Consider the following 9403-nt stretch of genomic DNA (forward strand, 5'->3'; position numbering starts at 1 on the left):
CAATTATCAGACAACATAGAGAGAGAGAGGGATGGAGCGAGATAGATAGATAGATAGATAGATAAATAGGTATTTTATTCATCCCGAGGGAAAGGAGATGTTAAAGGGGGATATAGTGAGGAGAGGAGAAAGAGGAAAAGATAGGAGAGAGAGAGAGATAGAGTGTGTGTAAAGAGAGATGGAGAGAGTGTGGAGAGATAAAGAGAGTAGAGGGAGGGAGAGATGGCTGTGTAGAAAGAGAGGAATGGAGAGAGTTTGGAGAGGGAGGGAGAGAATGTAGAGAGGGAGAGATGGAGAGAGAGGGAGGGAGAGAATGTAGAGATGGAGAGAGAGGGAGGGAGAGAATGGAGAGAGAGGGAGGGAGAGAGAGTAGAGAGAGGAAAGGTGAGGCTGAGGTCAGTGTCTAATGTAATTCCCCCATTCACTCCTGCTTTGGCTCCGTTACAAACCCGCTCTGGGCAGCCCTTACCACAAGAGTGTGTGTGTGTGTGAGAGAGAGAGAGAGAGAGAGTGTGTGTGTGTGTGCGTGCAGCGCTTTAGGACATGGGTCTATTAAGGACAGAGGCCAAAGGTCACAAAGATAGACGAATGAGTGCAGGTGTGCATTTTAACAGAGGAGGTGTGTGTGTGTGTGTGTGTGAGAGAGAGAGTATCTGGATGTGTGTGTGTGTGTGTGAGAGAGAGAGTATCTGGATGTGTGTGTGTGTGTTGATTACTTTTCACCATTTCTATCCTCCTTTTCCTCATCCTTTAACACTAAGAGAACAGTGGTGTGGGGTAAGAGATAAGAGAACAGAGGTGTGGGGTAAGAGAACAGTGGTGTGGGGGAAGAGATAAGAGAACAGTGGTGTGGGGGAAGAGAACAGTGTAGTTGTAGGACTGCAGTGAGTTTGACCGATGCTGACAGGGGCTTTAGAACACTGATGTGGGGTTAGAGAAGCCGGCGAAGTGTCAGCCATCAGCACTGAGGGGCAGTAGAGGCCTGACACAAGGTGGCACTGAGCTGAGTGGCGGCTCTCAGATGCCCTTGGGGGGGGGGGGGGGGGTTGGCAGGATGAGGGGCAGCAGAATGCTCCAGTGTGACAGCTGGACATGTGAGTCAGCGACAAACACCACCACAGGCAACACACAGACACACCAACACACGCATGCATGCTCATACACACACACACACACACATACAGACACACTAACACACGCATGCATGCTCATACACACACACACACACACACACACATACAGACACACTAACACATGCATGCATGCTCAAACACACTCTCACACACACACATACAGACACACTAACACACGCATGCATCAGCATGAGTGGACACTACAGTAGAGCCAGCATGAGTGGACACTGCAGCCCAGTAGAGCCAGCATGAGTGGACACTACACTACAGTAGAGCCAGCATGAGTGGACACTGCAGCCCAGTAGAGCCAACATGAGTGGACACTACAGTAGAGCCAGCATGAGTGGACACTACACTACAGTAGAGCCAGCATGAGTGGACACTGCAGCCCAGTAGAGCCAACATGAGTGGACACTACAGTAGAGCCAGCATGAGTGGACACTACACTACAGTAGAGCCAGCATGAGTGGACACTGCAGCCCAGTAGAGCCAACATGAGTGGACACTACAGTAGAGCCAGCATGAGTGGACACTACACTACAGTAGAGCCAGCATGAGTGGACACTGCACTACAGTAGAGCCAGCATGAGTGGACACTACACTACAGTAGAGCCAGCATGAGTGGACACTGCAGCCCAGTAGAGCCAGCATGAGTGGACACTGCAGCCCAGTAGAGCCAGCATGAGTGGACACTACAGTATAGCCAGCATGAGTGGACACTACACTACAGTAGAGCCAGCATGAGTGGACACTGCACTACAGTAGAGCCAGCATGAGTGGACACTACACTACAGTAGAGCCAGCATGAGTGGACACTGCAGCCCAGTAGAGCCAGCATGAGTGGACACTGCAGCCCAGTAGAGCTAGCATGAGTGGACACTACAGTAGAGCCAGCATGAGTGGACACTACACTACAGTAGAGCCAGCATGAGTGGACACTACAGTAGAGCCAGCATGAGTTGACACTACACTACAGTAGAGCCAGCATGAGTGGACACTGCAGTAGAGCCAGCATGAGTGGACACTGCAGCCCAGTAGAGCCAACATGAGTGGACACTGCAGCCCAGTAGAGCCAACATGAGTGGACACTACAGTAGAGCCAGCATGAGTGGACACTACACTACAGTAGAGCCAGCATGAGTGGACACTGCAGCCCAGTAGAGCCAACATGAGTGGACACTACAGTAGAGCCAGCATGAGTGGACACTACACTACAGTAGAGCCAGCATGAGTGGACACTGCAGCCCAGTAGAGCCAACATGAGTGGACACTACAGTAGAGCCAGCATGAGTGGACACTACACTACAGTAGAGCCAGCATGAGTGGACACTACAGTAGAGCCAGCATGAGTTGACACTACACTACAGTAGAGCCAGCATGAGTGGACACTACAGTAGAGCCAGCATGAGTGGACACTACAGTAGAGCCAGCATGAGTGGACACTACAGTAGAGCCAGCATGAGTGGACACTGCACTATAGTAGAGCCAGCATGAGTGGACACTACAGTAGAGCCAGCATGAATGGACACTACACTACAGTAGAGCCAGCATGAGTGGACACTACACTACAGTAGAGCCAGCATGAGTGGACACTACAGTAGAGCCAGCATGAGTGGACACTGCAGCCCAGTAGAGCCAGCATGAGTGGACACTGCAGCCCAGTAGAGCCAGCATGAGTGGACACTACAGTAGAGCCAGCATGAGTGGACACTACACTACAGTAGAGCCAGCATGAGTGGACACTACAGTAGAGCCAGCATGAGTTGACACTACACTACAGTAGAGCCAGCATGAGTGGACACTGCAGTAGAGCCAGCATGAGTGGACACTACACTACATTAGAGCCAGCATGAGTGGACACTACACTATAGTAGAGCCAGCATGAGTGGACACTACACTACAGTAGAGCCAGCATGAGTGGACACTACAGTAGAGCCAGCATGAGTGGACACTACACTACAGTAGAGCCAGCATGAGTGGACACTACAGTAGAGCCAGCATGAGTTGACACTACACTACAGTAGAGCCAGCATGAGTGGACACTACAGTAGAGCCAACATGAGTGGACACTGCACTACAGTAGAGCCAGCATGAGTGGACACTACACTACAGTAGAGCCAGCATGAGTGGACACTACACTACAGTAGAGCCAGCATGAGTGGACACTGCACTATAGTAGAGCCAGCATGAGTGGACACTACAGTAGAGCCAGCATGAGTGGACACTACAGTAGAGCCAGCATGAGTGGACACTACACTACAGTAGAGCCAGCATGAGTGGACACTACACTAGTAGAGCCAGCATGAGTGGACACTGCAGCCCAGTAGAGCCAACATGAGTGGACAATACACTACATTAGAGCCAGCATGGCTCTGAGTGGACACTGCACTACAGTAGAGCCAGCATGAGTGGACACTACAGTAGAGCCAGCATGAGTGGACACTGCACTATAGTAGAGCCAGCATGAGTGGACACTACAGTAGAGCCAACATGAGTGGACACTACACTACAGTAGAGCCAGCATGAGTGGACACTACAGTAGAGCCAACATGAGTGGACACTACACTACAGTAGAGCCAGCATGAGTGGACACTGCACTATAGTAGAGCCAGCATGAGTGGACACTACAGTAGAGCCAGCATGAGTGGACACTACACTACAGTAGAGCCAGCATGAGTGGACACTACAGTAGAGCCAGCATGAGTGGACACTGCACTATAGTAGAGCCAGCATGAGTGCACACTACAGTAGAGCCAGCATGAGTGGACACTACAGTAGAGCCAGCATGAGTGGACACTACACCACAGTAGAGCCAGCATGAGTGGACACTGCAGCCCAGTAGAGCCAGCATGAGTGGACACTACAGCCCAGTAGAGCCAGCATTAGTGTTAATTTCGTCAGACGAGACGAGAGGAAATATGTTCGTCAACAACCTTTTTTTTCATGACTAAGACGAGACGACGACGAGACGGCACTAATGTCCTGAAACACTGACTAAGACTATCTTAAGATGCATTATTGTTGACGAAAAAAGACGAGACTAAAATGTTTTGCATGAAATAAAAACTAAGATAAAATCTTTTATTTTATTTTACTAAAATAAAATAAAATATCTAGCTGTTACGTTTTCAAAACATTCCGAATGAGTTTATGCTCAACAGCTTTCCTGTAGGCGAGTCTACGTGCTCACGAAACTACATGGAACAAGAACACCGGAGATTTCTGCCAGAGTTAGCAAGCTAACTACCTAAGCTTTATGCCACAATGCTACATACCCAGAAGTTGAAGCTTCTCTCATACAAATTAACATCCCCCAGAATGTCCATACGAAAATGTTCAGCATGTAATGTCAGCTATTTAACTAGTTACACTGATGATGCAAAGTTTGCTAGCAAGTAAGCTAATATGGAAAGTTCGCTAGCAAGTTAGCTATGGTTAAGATTGAGAGTTTGTTTGGGGAATGTGTTGCGTTTGGGCGCATATCACCATCTAGCGTGGCTGAGTAAAACATTAAAACTCTGGTCTACGACAGTGTTTCTCAAACTTTTTCAGACGAAGGACCACTTAACTAACCCTAGCTAACAAAAAAAAAAAATAGACCTACTTCAACAGTATATTAGTCTACACAATAGGCCTACTCACTGAACCACCTTGCTTATTGTCTTTGCACTTTGCTTATTGTGTCAGAGGATTCATACTATATGATTTAAACTGGCATATCTTACATAGGCAGTGTTGCAGAACTGTTTGGATTTACATACAAGTTGGTTCAATATTGCAAACAACTCATCTATATTATATTTGACCACGTCTGCTCGTGGACCACGTGGGATAGCTTGCGGACCACCAGTAGTCCCTGGACCACACATTGAGAAACACTGGTCTACGAATATCATGACAGTGGTCCAGTCAAGTCTATGGTCAAATCCCAGCCGAGCTATAACTGTAGCTTGACTTACCTGTGCATGTAAACATACTGACTGACAAAAAATCAGAATGAGTAATTATAACAGATGAGTAGCCCTGTGGACACACAATATTGTTGGAAAATTGAGATGTGTGAAACACTATTTGACTCAAATGGTAATCAGAAATAATTTGTTATAAGAAAAAGACTAAAATGTTTTGACTAAAACTGACTAAGACTAGGATACCTTTAGTTTTCTTTTGACTAAAACTAGACTAAAATGATGAGACTTTTAGTCGACTAAAACTTGACTAACAAAAATGATATTTGAATGACTAAATATGACAAAGACTAAAAAGGACATTTTGTCACAAGACTAAGACTAAATTAAAAATTGGTGACAAAATTAACACTAGACTGTGCCCAGCATGAGTGGACACTGCAGCCTAGTAGAGCCAGCATGAGTGTGTGTGTTTGTTATTGTAATATTGCAATATTGTAACTTTTACAGTCATGATAATGAAGCTGGCAGATGATCTGGAGAAGAGTGTGTGTGTGTCTGTGTGAGTGAGTGAGTGTGTGTCTGAGTGAGTGAGTGTGTGTGAGTGAGTGTGTGTCTGAGTGAGTGAGTGAGTGAGTGTGTGTGTGTGTGTGTGTGAGTGAGTGATTGAGTGTGTGTGAGTGAGTGTATGTATGTCTGAATAAGTGTGTGAGTGAGTGAGTGTGTGTGTCTGAGTGACTGTGTGTGTGAGTGAGTGTGTGCGTGTGTCGGAGTAAGTAAGTGTGTGTGTGTGAGTGAGTGTGTGAGTGAGTGTGTGTGTGAGTGAGTGTGTGCGTGTGTCTGAGTAAGTGAGTGTGTGTGTGTGAGTGAGTGTGTGTCTGAGTGAGTGTGTGTGTGTCTGAGTGAGTGAGTGAGTGTGTGTGTGTGTGTGTGCGTGTGTCTGAGTGTGTGTGTGAGTGAGTGTGTGTCTGAGTGAGTGAGTGTGTGTGTGTGTGTGTGTGTGTGTGAGTGAGTGATTGAGTGTGTGTGAGTGAGTGTGTGAGTGTCTGAATAAGTGTGTGTGAGTGAGTGAGTGTGTGTGTGTGTGCGTGTGTCTGAGTGAGTGAGTGTGTGTGAGTGAGTGTGTGTGTGTGTGTCTGAGTGAGTGAGTGTGTGAGTGAGTGTGTGTGTGTGTATGTCTGAGTGATAGTGTGTGTGTGTGTGGGTGTGTCTGAGTAAGTGAGTGTGTGAGTGTGAGTGTGTGCGTGTGTCTGAATAAGTGAGTGAGTGTGTGTGTGTGTGTGTTTAATGGTAGCCAGCTGGCCCATCTGTTCACCCTGTTGCCCTCATGGAGGCGTTATAGGTGCATCAGAACAAGGACAGAACCGATTCAAGAACAGTTTTCCCCAAAAGCCATAACACTCTAAACTCACACATGCTCTGACTTCACAGTGTATGTACAGCGTCTCAGAGCTGTGCACTTTACCCCCCCCAGCACTATTTATTTGAATGTTATTTTATTTTTTTTGTTATTTTTATTTTATTTATCTTACGTACATGTTGGCACTGGAAAAAGGAGTGGCTCTTAGTCTCATTTTTCATGTGTATAGTGGCAATAAAAGGCATTCTACTCTACTCATCTCTACTCTACTCATCTCTACTCTACTCATCTCTACTCTACTCTACTCATCTCCACTCTACTCTACTCTACTCATCTCTACTCTACTCTACTCATCTCTACTCTACTCTACTCTACTCATCTCTACTCTACTCATCTCTACTCTACTCTACTCTACTCATCTCTACTCTACTCTACTCTTCTCTATTCTACTCATCTCTACTTCTCTACTCTACTCATCTCTACTCTACTCTTCTCTATTCTACTCATCTCTACTCTACTCATCTCTACTCTACTCTACTCATCTCTACTCTACTCATCTCTATTCTACTCTACTCATCTCTACTCTACTCATCTCTACTGTACTCTACTCTACTCATCTCTACTCTACTCATCTCTACTCTACTCATCTCTACTCAACTCTACTTTACTCTACTCTACTCATCTCTACTCTACTCTACTCATCTCCACTCTACTCTACTCATCTCTACTCATCTCTACTCTACTCATCTCTACTCTACTCTACTCATCTCTATTCTACTCTACTCATCTCTACTCTACTCTACTCATCTCTACTCAACTCTACTCTACTCTACTCATCTCTACTCTACTCTACTCATCTCTACTCTACTCTACTCATCTCTACTCTACTCATCTCTACTCTACTCTACTCTACTCATCTCTACTCTATTCATCTCTACTCATCTCTACTCTACTCATCTCTACTCATCTCTACTCTATTCATCTCTACTCATCTCTACTCTACTCATCTCTACTCATCTCTACTCTACTCTACTCTACTCTACTCATCTCTACTCAACTCTACTCGTCTCTACTCAACTCTACTCATCTCTACTCTACTCATCTCTACTCTACTCTACTCGTCTCTACTCAACTCTACTCATCTCTACTCTACTCATCTCTACTCTACTCTACTCATCTCTACTCTACTCATCTCTACTCTACTCTACTCTACTCATCTCTACTCTACTCATCTCTACTCTACTCTACTCACCTCTACTCATCTCTCCTCTACTCTACTCATCTCTACTCTATTCATCTCTACTCATCTCTACTCTACTCATCTCTACTCTACTCATCTCTACTCTACTCATCTCTACTCAACTCTACTCGTCTCTACTCAACTCTACTCATCTCTACTCTACTCTACTCATCTCTACTCTACTCATCTCTACTCTACTCTACTCTACTCATCTCTACTCTACTCTACTCACCTCTACTCATCTCTACTCTACTCTACTCATCTCTCCTCTACTCTACTCATCTCTACTCTATTCATCTCTACTCATCTCTACTCTACTCATCTCTACTCATCTCTACTCTACTCATCTCTACTCTACTCATCTCTACTCAACTCTACTCGTCTCTACTCAACTCTACTCATCTCTACTCTACTCATCTCTACTCTACTCTACTCATCTCTACTCTACTCATCTCTACTCTACTCTACTCTACTCTACTCATCTCTACTCTACTCTACTCATCTCTGCTCTACTCTACTCTACTCATCTCTACTCTACTCTACTCATCTCTACTCTACTCATCTCTACTCTACTCTACTCACCTCTACTCATCTCTACTCTACTCTACTCATCTATACTCTACTCATCTCTACTCTACTCATCTATACTCTACTCATCTCTACTCTACTCTTCTCATCTCTACTCTACTGTACTCATCTCTACTCATCTCTACTCTACTCATCTCTACTCTACTCTACTCTACTCATCTCTACTCTACTCTACTCATCTCTACTCTACTCATCTCTATTCTACTCATCTCTATTCTACTCTACTCTACTCATCTCTACTACTCTACTCTACTCATCTCTACTACTCTACTCTACTCTACTCACCTCTACTCTACTCATCTCTACTCTACTCATCTCTACTCTACTCTATTCATCTCTACTCTACTCATCTCTACTCTACTCTACTCTACTCATCTCTATTCTACTCTACTCTACTCTACTCTACTCTAGTCTCCGTTAGTCATGGAGCATGTTCTAAAAGAGCTGCCGTTAGTCAGAGAATGTTCTAAAAGGGGAACATGGGGGTTACACGTGTGCAGTGCGAAAGCCGACACCTGGTGTAGGCTATGATTGAATTACATAGAGACATTAGTTATCCAGTGCTCTCTCTCTATCTGTCTTTCTCTCTCTCTCTCTCTCTCTCTCTATCTCTCTCTCTCTATCTCTCTCTGTCTCTCTCTCTGAGTGAGGGAAACAAAGGTGATGTGACGATTTCTGGCTCATATTTTTGTCTTGAGGTTTGAGGCACTCATCACGGATGGGAAATGTTTGGTTCTTAATATGACCTGGGTTCTCTGAAGCGTTTGGTTGTTGATATGACCTGGGTTCTCTGAAGCGTTTGGTTCTTGATATGACCTGGGTTCTCTGAGGAAGAATGTTAGACTCCTTGTTGGTGGCGAGGAGCGACATGATGTCATCACCAACATGTCCACAGGCAAGTCAGCGCCCGAGGCTCCAGACGGGGGGAGCTGGAGTGAGACAAACGCTGCGGTGTGTCCAGGAGGAGCCGCTTACCATCAGGGGGGATGCTTTTGAAAATGAACCATTCAGTGGCTTATATTGTTTACATTCGTTATCACCCGGAGAGAAGAAATAATATTTTCTGATTGGCTGGTGGGTGGCTATTAAGTTAGGGATAACGGCCGCCGAGGTCTCCTGTTATACGGATTTAATGAACGAGGGGGGAGGCAAAGAACTCTGTGACGTGCAGCGG

This window comes from Alosa sapidissima, chromosome 20, assembly GCF_018492685.1.
Source record: "Alosa sapidissima isolate fAloSap1 chromosome 20, fAloSap1.pri, whole genome shotgun sequence".
Taxonomy (NCBI): domain Eukaryota; kingdom Metazoa; phylum Chordata; class Actinopteri; order Clupeiformes; family Clupeidae; genus Alosa; species Alosa sapidissima.